Genomic DNA, 9,660 nt, shown 5'->3' with positions numbered 1-9,660 from the left:
AGAGAGACAGAATGAAAATCAAAGGCTGGCTGAATTGGGCCCAAATATCCAAGGTTAATTTTGTGAGAAAGCTGCAGTGGACAGATAAGACCGTCCCTGTAAATGAGTTCTGCCTGCCTGGATTACAGCTAAATTTATGCAGCTTTCCTTATCCTTTCACAAGCTCTTCTGAAGTGGCATAATTAACTTGCGCACATAAAATGTGCACATTTTCTGCTGGTAACATTCCTCATTTCACTGCTTTGATTTTTTTTTTCTCTTTTTTTTTGGACTTATTCATAGAGGTACTTTAAATTTTGCTTTTTCCTCAAGTTTTGAGATTCCTCATTGTAATGGCACAAGATGAGTCCTTTACTTCTTATTTATTATAATTACTCTACACTTAATCTCTGCTGCTATTATATTCTGCAGATACAGCAAGCAAACAGTTATCCTCAAGTGTTCAGGGCTGGTTATTTAAATATATACAGTAAAAACTAATAAAATAAACACTAATTTATTTATTCATGCATAATTAACGCCTATGTAGTTCATTCCAAAGAAGAGAAATGGGATGTTTTTCCCTTTAGTCTCATGTCCTAGACGTTATCTGCCCTTCAACAACGCTGCCGAGTGAGGACGTCCTTGCTTCCATCCCATCATTTAGGTTCAATTTTGTTTCTTCTTTTAGGTTTCCATCTTTTCATCTCACTCACTAGTTTAAATGATAAAGTGAATCTTTACAATTACACAGTATTTCAAATGGCCCCAATTTCACGGTGTCAAATTTGTCGAATTATTATAACTTTATTAATTAGTTGGCAAATTTCTGAGTGTTTTTGGCATCATTTCTTTAAATCTTTAAAATACCAGGATTTCTAAACACATCATGCTCACTACTATCACTACTGATATTACTACTACTAATAACAATAATAATAACAACAGTAATAATATTAATAATGGACAAAAGAGAAAGATGTTCATTAAAATCTAACAGGCCGTGTAATACTTTGTCCCACACTGTCACTATGGTAACAATAAAATTAATGAATTTGCTCAATCACTGTCAGCCAGACAGAGCACAATTAATTTCCAACCTTTCATAAAGGAGTTGATGAGCTTGAGATGGAACGATTCTGTTGGTTTGGACAGATAAAAGAATGCTGATGGTAATTTCTGCTCATAATTCAGCCTCAGCGCAGGAGGGAGGTTTAGAGCATGTTTGTATGAGCCGTCTGATTCTTCATCAGATGTGTTCCAACAGTTTTATATATAAAAAACCCCAAATGACTCGAGCCTAATCTTTTCAATCTGTGTGCTTTGCATGTTGAATGAAGGCGGGATTATTGTTGCAGAACCCTTGTTTAAACTCCCAAAGCTGAAATGACTTTTCTCGCTGCTCGTATCGGAAGTGAGGATCAGAGCTTCAGGTTCTGCCGGACAGAACTCCGCTTTGTCTCAATCGCTGCCATTGTGATGGTTTTCTGTGTAATCCAGCAATTCGCACAATCCGGATTATTTTATCATCTCTACACTGAAACGCAGCACAACATTAAAAACGGATTTGTTTTACACGATCCAGGACGGGAATAATCAGGAGCAACATCTCCTGGAATCATCTTTTTTAATTAAAAATATTGGGTGTGAAGAATTTTGAAGTGCTATAGAAACAATCAAAAGGCTCCAAAAGCTGATATAATGAAATCATCACAGCAGATAGCAGCTTCAGCTCAGAGCACCACTGCTCCTCTGCTCCTCCAACCTGCTCCTCTGCTCCTCCAACCTGCTCCTCCAACCTGCTCCTCTGCTCCTCCAACCTGCTCCTCTGCTCCTCCAACCTGCTCCTCTGCTCCTCCAACCTGCTCCTCCAACCTGCTTCTCTGCTCCTCCAACCTGCTCCTCCAGCCTGCTCCTCTGCTCCTCCAACCTGCTCCTCTGCTCCTCCAACCTGCTCCTCTGCTCCTCCAACCTGCTCCTCTGCTCCTCCAACCTGCTCCTCTGCTCCTCCAACCTGCTTCTCTGCTCCTCCAACCTGCTTCTCTGCTCCTCCAACCTGCTCCTCTGCTCCTCCAACCTGCTCCTCTGCTCCTCCAACCTGCTCCTCCAACCTGCTTCTCTGCTCCTCCAACCTGCTCCTCTGCTCCTCCAACCTGCTCCTCTGCTCCTCCAACCTGCTCCTCTGCTCCTCCAACCTGCTCCTGCTCCTCCAACCTGCCTCCAACCTGCTCCTCCAGCCTGCTCCTCTGCTCCTCCAACCTGCTCCTCTGCTCCTCCAACCTGCTCCTCCAACCTGCTCCTCTGCTCCTCCAACCTGCTCCTCTGCTCCTCCAACCTGCTCCTCCAACCTGCTCCTCTGCTCCTCCAACCTGCTCCTCCAACCTGCTCCTCTGCTCCTCCAACCTGCTCCTCTGCTCCTCCAACCTGCTCCTCCAGCCTGCTCCTCTGCTCCTCCAACCTGCTCCTCCAACCTGCTTCTCTGCTCCTCCAACCTGCTCCTCTGCTCCTCCAACCTGCTCCTCTGCTCCTCCAACCTGCCCCTCCAACCTGCTTCTCTGCTCCTCCAACCTGCTCCTCCAACCTGCTTCTCTGCTCCTCCAACCTGCTCCTCCAACCTGCTCCTCCAACCTGCTCCTCTGCTCCTCCAACCTGCTCCTCTGCTGTACATTAACACGCATTCGTAAGATCACTCAAACATTTGCACAGCTACAACAACAACAACAACCACAACAACAACAACAAAAATACCAGAAAGACACAGTTAATCCAGTTATTTTAAATAGTTGATAAAGTTAATATTTCATACAGGGGAAACTGGACATATTTAACTGTATTAATTGTATTAGACGTATTATGGACGTATTAGACTGTCCATAAAAATGCAGCCTGTGTGTTTTTAGAAGGATAAATTGTGTACATATGGCACAGCTATGGCCACGCTAACATCTGTCAACGCGCCCTTGACACTGTCTGACTAAAGCTGACGTACTGAGAGGAGATATGAGGGAAGAAACTTAAGTTCTCTCAACTCTGCAACTCCCTGCATGTCTTTGGTCACACGGCGCTGTGGGATGTTTGGGTTATTTTTTATTGTTTGCTGGATTAAATGACTGTAATCCTCAGTCAGTGTTTTTGAATATGTTATCATCAGTGTGAAAGGACAGCGCACGATTGCAGGTTTTGCCAACTTCACTTGAATGTCCCCTGATGAACAGAAGCCCATTATTAACAGCACCAAGTGGATTTCCTTTCTCTCCTGCAATCAGGACATTGATTGCAGGACAAAGGATGTGTTTGATTGAGACATAATCAGACACTTCACTAATTTGACATAAAAGGAAAATCAGCAGCACGAAGATGTGAAGTAGAAATCAGAGTTCCTCCACTAAAGAGGTCAAACCGGCTGAGAAGGAGCTGCAGTTACAACACATCTGAGAAAAGTTTCAAGAAGATTTACCAGGACAAACATTTGTGTCCCCCACCATGGGCACATCTTCGGTCCTTCCCAATGCCCAAAACTGTGATTTGACACCTGGATCTAGATCCTGAGATGAGTTCTTCATGTATGTAGACCCCGCTGAAGTCAGCACGTATGGGTGGGTGGGGGGGGTAGAAAGACCCACGAACAGAAGAAGACTTCTGCTGCCACTGACGTCTTCTCCTTGGTGAATGGCGACATGGTCGCTTGTCTTCTGACTCCCTTTCACTCAAATGCAGCGTGTTTTCTGTTTGGTGCCAATGATGATGATGTTCATGTCTGAAACACACACGGGCATGTGGGAACAGAGTGGGCATTTAGGTGATTCTGTATTAGAACTCATGGAAAGGTTTTTCTTCCATAAGCAGAACAATTATCTTTTTTTTTTTACTTCAATGTCACTCAATAGGATCATAGGATCCTAAAAAGGAAACCTTTTCCATTTCAAACTTCTCCCATGTTGTTTGGACATTAACTGTATTTATTCAAATATTTCAAAACATTTAAACTGTTTGAATTATGAAGCTTTTCTAACAGCAGTGGTGTCCCCACAACAATGATGCTGTCGCTGATTAAACACACAAAGTTACGTGACACCAGAGCTGCTTTGGCAGAGCGATTTTATATATAAAAAACAAAGAAACCAAAAAACCCAAAAAAAAGTTTCAAAAGTTTTCATCTCAACTGTGAAATTATTATTGCTTCCATCAGAATATTGAGTATTCGGAGCTATTTCTGGAAAATTTGTCTTAATAAATGACTGAGTGACTCAAAATCAGCACAACTCCCAGGAATGAGCTCATAACATGATTAAAGCTGGAAACATTAATTCTTCCCCATAAAGGGGGGCATTTCAGATCATCCATTCCAGAGAGCAGTGGATGACTGTGCGCTTTTTTCAAAGCTATTATTTATGAGATCAAACTAGCCATGGTCCTTCTATGGCTACGTCTGAGCGTTGTCTCTGACCAGGCACAAAATACAGCAACAGCTTGTAGGTAATTGATCAGCCAAGTCAACTGTAAAATATTCATTTTCTACTTCAACAGCCAGATAAATCTCTGGGGAGGGTTTGAGGAGGATGCTGCTGGAAATATTGCTTATGCACCAAAAGGTTGGGGCTGGGGTGGTGTGATGGTGATGAGCAGATAAGAGGGAAGTGGAGCCGGGGTTCGGTGTAGCTGCCACTGACGGCCGATCATGCAATTCCTGCTTGGCTTTAGACCAAGAAGGCAAATCCCTCATCTACAGCCCCGGATTTCACCCGCGGAGCTGAGCCTGGAACCTGGCTAAAGATGTGATTCCTGCCCTAGTCCGCATGACCCAAGACACACACACACACACACACACACAGACACACACTGATGATTGACACAAGTGTGGAAAATAACAATTTCCAAAGCAATCCTTTCATTTGTCAATGGGATTTAACAATACAGCAGCAGATGAGTTAAATGAAAGACAAATCAACATCCCTGAGGCCACAGAGACCAGCGAAGGCCACCAACATTCACCCGGAGAAAAAGACGTCTAAGAAGGAGAACTGATATAGTCTTCAAACCTAATTGTTAAGAAATGTATCTCTATTCTCCCTCTTTTGGTAAACAAACACACAAACTAATGTTATTTACTCTACAGAACATTTCAAATCGACCATTCCAGAAAACGTCACTTCTAATGCTGAAATCAGCTCGAATATTAAGTAATTATGGTAAATAAATAGGTATAAACAGTAAAGTATAAGAGTTAGTGTCATTTCCAGGCAAACGTCTGCAGCTACAAATGTGTTGTGCCCAGAAAACTGTCTAATACTGTTTTGATACAGAAAAGAGGAAATAAGGACATTTGGGGATGAGAAGCAGCCAGTTCATGCTCTCTGTGTTCATATAAGGTGTTTTATTCTTTGTAGTTTAAATGCCAGATGAAAGTAATTAAATAGGTAGAAAGCAAAGCAATATGTGCAGTGATTAATATTTAATAACAGTTTTAAATAGCTCATTTAATTGAGTACCTTATCGTTATTATGCAGATGCTTCATAATTATGAAATATTGCGCATCACAGATAGGTGTTTATGAAGTCATCACTGAAGCATTTAGAAATATAATGAATATTCTAAAAAAAAAAATAATTCTGTTTTCTGCATTCCCTTTACAACCTGCAAAATAAAAAAATACTTTTCTGGTGAATGAAATACTCCAGTTATCAACCTCTGTTTTAACATCTCTTCTAAAAACGCAAGAGGCTTGATTAAATTTGGGATTAAATTTTCAATATAAAATGTAATCTTGTCATCATTTTCTACTCAAAGGTCAAAGCAGAAATGTGGGATTAAAGTGGTTCAACATCGATGGGATCAAAGTCACGCACAGTTACTAAAGCTGACCAGGAACCAAAAGTAAGAGGAAAACATCCCACAGTTCAGTGTAGCGGCCACCTTCTCCTTCCCATAAAGATAAAATCTCATGGGACTTTATTGTGTCTCTGAAATGTCCCTAAATGTTTAATTCAAATTAACAGTTTCCTAAAAGAAATAGAAAATATATCTGGGATTTATCACTTGAACTCAACTTCATAAAGCTCGACAGATGTGTAAAGGAGGAGGAAGCCGTCTATGTCGAACTGGAAAGAGCATCATTACACAGGTGGGGGTCTGAGACATCACCTGTCGGCCATTCACACATGGCCTCTCCACTCAGGACCACGTCCCAGATTCAGAGGTCCTGATCCCTGCAACCTCAAACTCAGCTGCCACCTGTTACCTGAAGGGCCTGGGTCAGCCCTTCAAGTCAAGATGATTTGATTCAAGTATAAAGTGAGACTAGATTGTCATTATTAGGCAACGGCATTTTAACATTTTCAGGCAGTGGTGTGCACTGGGATAGAAAGGTGCCATGGGTCATATAACAGCGGGACGTAACAACAGTGGAGCGTGTGGAGGGCACCGGTGGTGCGTCTACTGAGGCAAAGTTCATATTAAGCCCACTCACTGTGTCCCAGGCTGGCAATATCACCATAACTAACATCTGCACGGAGCACAAAATCTACCACCAAAATCCGCAGATCCCCAATCCGACAGTCTTGACTCTCCTTTATTAATAGTGTTAAGCATTACTGTAGTTTTTACTATTTGTATAAAGTGATGTTAAACAAGATCTGTAGGTCAGTGATTGATGAGGCCAAGGCAGAAACGTTACTTGCAAAAAGCAGAGAATCTTCAATACTCCACCCCCTCACACCCGACTGCTCCTAGAAATATTATAATCAGAACCTTTGACAGAGGGTAGTCCTAGCAGAGCCACATCTGAATTAGGCTCTCTAGGAAACTCTAACTCCCAAGCTGCTACAATACAGGGACTTGAGGGTCCATCTACCCCATATGCTCATACTGCCCATCAGAGGGTGCCCCTGGTTACTGTCATGACGAGCCCCAGAAGCCTTACAGCCACAGCTCTATACAGCCACAGCTCTATACAGCCACAGCTCTATACAGCCACTTCAACAATGGCAGATCAGGACAAAGCCTTTTCTCAAGGTATACAAACTGCTACTTGGAGCATACGCACAGATAACAGTCCGTCCCCGTCCCCTAACCTGAAGGTGCAGGGACCGCATGCTTTCCTCCATAGCGGTGAATTCCAACATACTGGAGGATAGTTGCGAAGTGAATCCCCTGGGGTAACTTCATTGTTGAGGAGATTCCAACCCTTCTCGAGGACTTTGTTTCTGAAACCAGTGCCATGTGTTGAGTTATGGTCGACTATAGCTAATTTGAATTGGCTCCTTCCCCTTTAGAAAGGTGATATTCCATAAGATAACAAATAACAAATGCTTCTCATGAATACTCTAGTTGTCCACTTTATTAGGCCCCGTCCACCTTGTTAGTAAAAGGTCAGACTGTAGATGCCTAAATGAGGCAGCAAAACAAGAGCTGATGAGAAGCTTAATACATTTACTTTCCCCTCCATGCTTAGCCATGCTTAGCTAGCCTGAGGAAAATATGGGTTTGGTGAGGCACCCATAACAGGTGTTTATGAGGCACAACACTCCAGCCCCTCCAAGCTTGCAGTGTTAAGAAGCAAATGACCAGGCATCAAGATGGCAATCCTTCACGTCCTGGCTGAAAGCGCTGAGGAAGTCCACCCCCAGAGTTGGCATAGAAACAACAGCCATAACGCCCCTCAAATGCACCTCTACATACCTCATCCCAAAAATATGTATGTTTGCCTAGTGTGAGTTTTCTGTCCACTATTGTCCTATTTTGGTGAGCCAATGTGGTCCTCTGCTGTTGTAGCTCATCTTATCCAAGGTCCGACATGTTGTTCCTTTAGAGATGGTACTCTTCGGTCCTTGGTTGCAACAATGGTTATTTGAGTTACTGTTGCCTTTCTTTAATTTAAAACAGTCTCCCCATTCTCCCCTCACCTCCTACATGAACAAAGTCCACACAAGTGTTGCTCACTGGATATTTTCTCCTTTTGGGACCATTTTATTTAAACCCTGGAGATGGTTTTAAATCCCAGATCAGCAATTTCTGAAGTACTCGGACAAGCCTGTCTTGCGCCAATTAGCCACGTTTACAGTCATTTATAGACATATTTCGATGGTGCACTTCCATCTTCAGAGGTGCCACTCGTTGGTAATGTGATGTGTATATCAGACAATTGTTACCGAGACCTGCCAACATTGGCAGGATGCCGCCGCCTCCCCCACCCCCGCTATCTGTTTGCCTTCTGAGGATGTTGCTCCAGGTGTGTGAGAGCAAACTAGCCTGTTCACACCTATTTGTGCATGCTTTCTAATTTCCACTGCTTCCTTGCGTTTTCTTTCATGAGCCAACACTGATTATGGAAGCAGTCATTTTGGTAAAAGCCCAGCTGGTTCTGTCCTTCACAACACACAACTTCATGACATAACCTGGAACTAAAGGAGAAAGGCAAGATGTTGAGATAGACTTTTACGCAACAAACACATATTTAAGACAGCTGTGATCACAAGGAAGAGAGCGACTGCAATTAACCCTTCATGGGGTGGAAAATTCTTTTACCAGCTTCTATTCTGTCATGCAAATTTTGAAGCACAAAAAGGTCTCAGTTCACAAAGCAGAAAGCAGCGATTCCTGCATTTTAAACCAAATTTCCAATTTTCTTCCCAATCTTTCTTCATCCTCACTGAAGCTGGAAATTGAGTCAGCGCAGATGGAGAAGATGGAGGGTCGGGAAGGATTCAAGGATTTTTTATTGTGATTCTATCACATGTTGGTTCATGGAACAAGGGAAACATTATACACACGTCTCGGGTTAAGTCTGAACATAAAATTATATTAAAATAATAAAATTACAAAGCAGGACAGATGTACCATTTAAAATATATATAAAGGGCTATAATGATAAAAATATAAAAGAAAATAGCTGAAAATTAGATATTGACAATATATTCTTTCAATGATGACTTGAAAATCCAATCAAAATCTCACTTTACAAAACCTTCCTATCGACTTTTTGAACAATACTTAAATTCCAGAGAATTTATATGTCCGTTGTCAGCAATTTTATTGTATATATATATTAGTACGATTTGATTAGGTGGATTAGAAACAAACATCATTAACAAACAATCTATTCTCTAGTGGAATAAAATGTTTTAAATGTATTTAATTACTTTTGGCTAAAAGCATTTGTTCAAAAAAACTGATAAAAATGTAAGTAGTGTTTCATTAGCATTCATTCTTTCCCCTTCAGTAACTGTTAACCTGCCATTTTGAGAATCTTGAGAGATGCTGCATGATTACATTCACCATGATAGTCCTCTTCATTCGGAGAAATTAGTCCATGCATGTGCTCATCATTATTTTACAAAGAGCTTTTCACATTTCAGTCTTTCAACTCTGAGACGCCGGGGCTCAAAAGACCACTTTACCCTGAAAATAGCCCAAGTGTTAGACAGGGAATTATAAAGGGTAGGTTTAATGGCCTCAAGAAAATTGCAGGCCACATGAGACACCCCACCCCACCCCCACCCACTCTGGTTCAGCTTCCCTGGAGTTTTGACTGACAGCTGTGCTGCAACAATCATGTAATTCCTCTGCCAGTGGTATATTACAACAGAGAACACCTAACTCCAACAAAAGCAGCACTTTCTTTTATTCGTTCTGGCCTTTTTTAGGACAGATGTACCATTTATACCACTTTTTCAAAATGCTCG

This window comes from Takifugu rubripes, chromosome 12, assembly GCF_901000725.2.
Source record: "Takifugu rubripes chromosome 12, fTakRub1.2, whole genome shotgun sequence".
In the NCBI taxonomy this organism is placed as follows: Eukaryota; Metazoa; Chordata; class Actinopteri; order Tetraodontiformes; family Tetraodontidae; genus Takifugu; species Takifugu rubripes.
Note: the sequence above shows the minus strand (reverse complement) of the source record.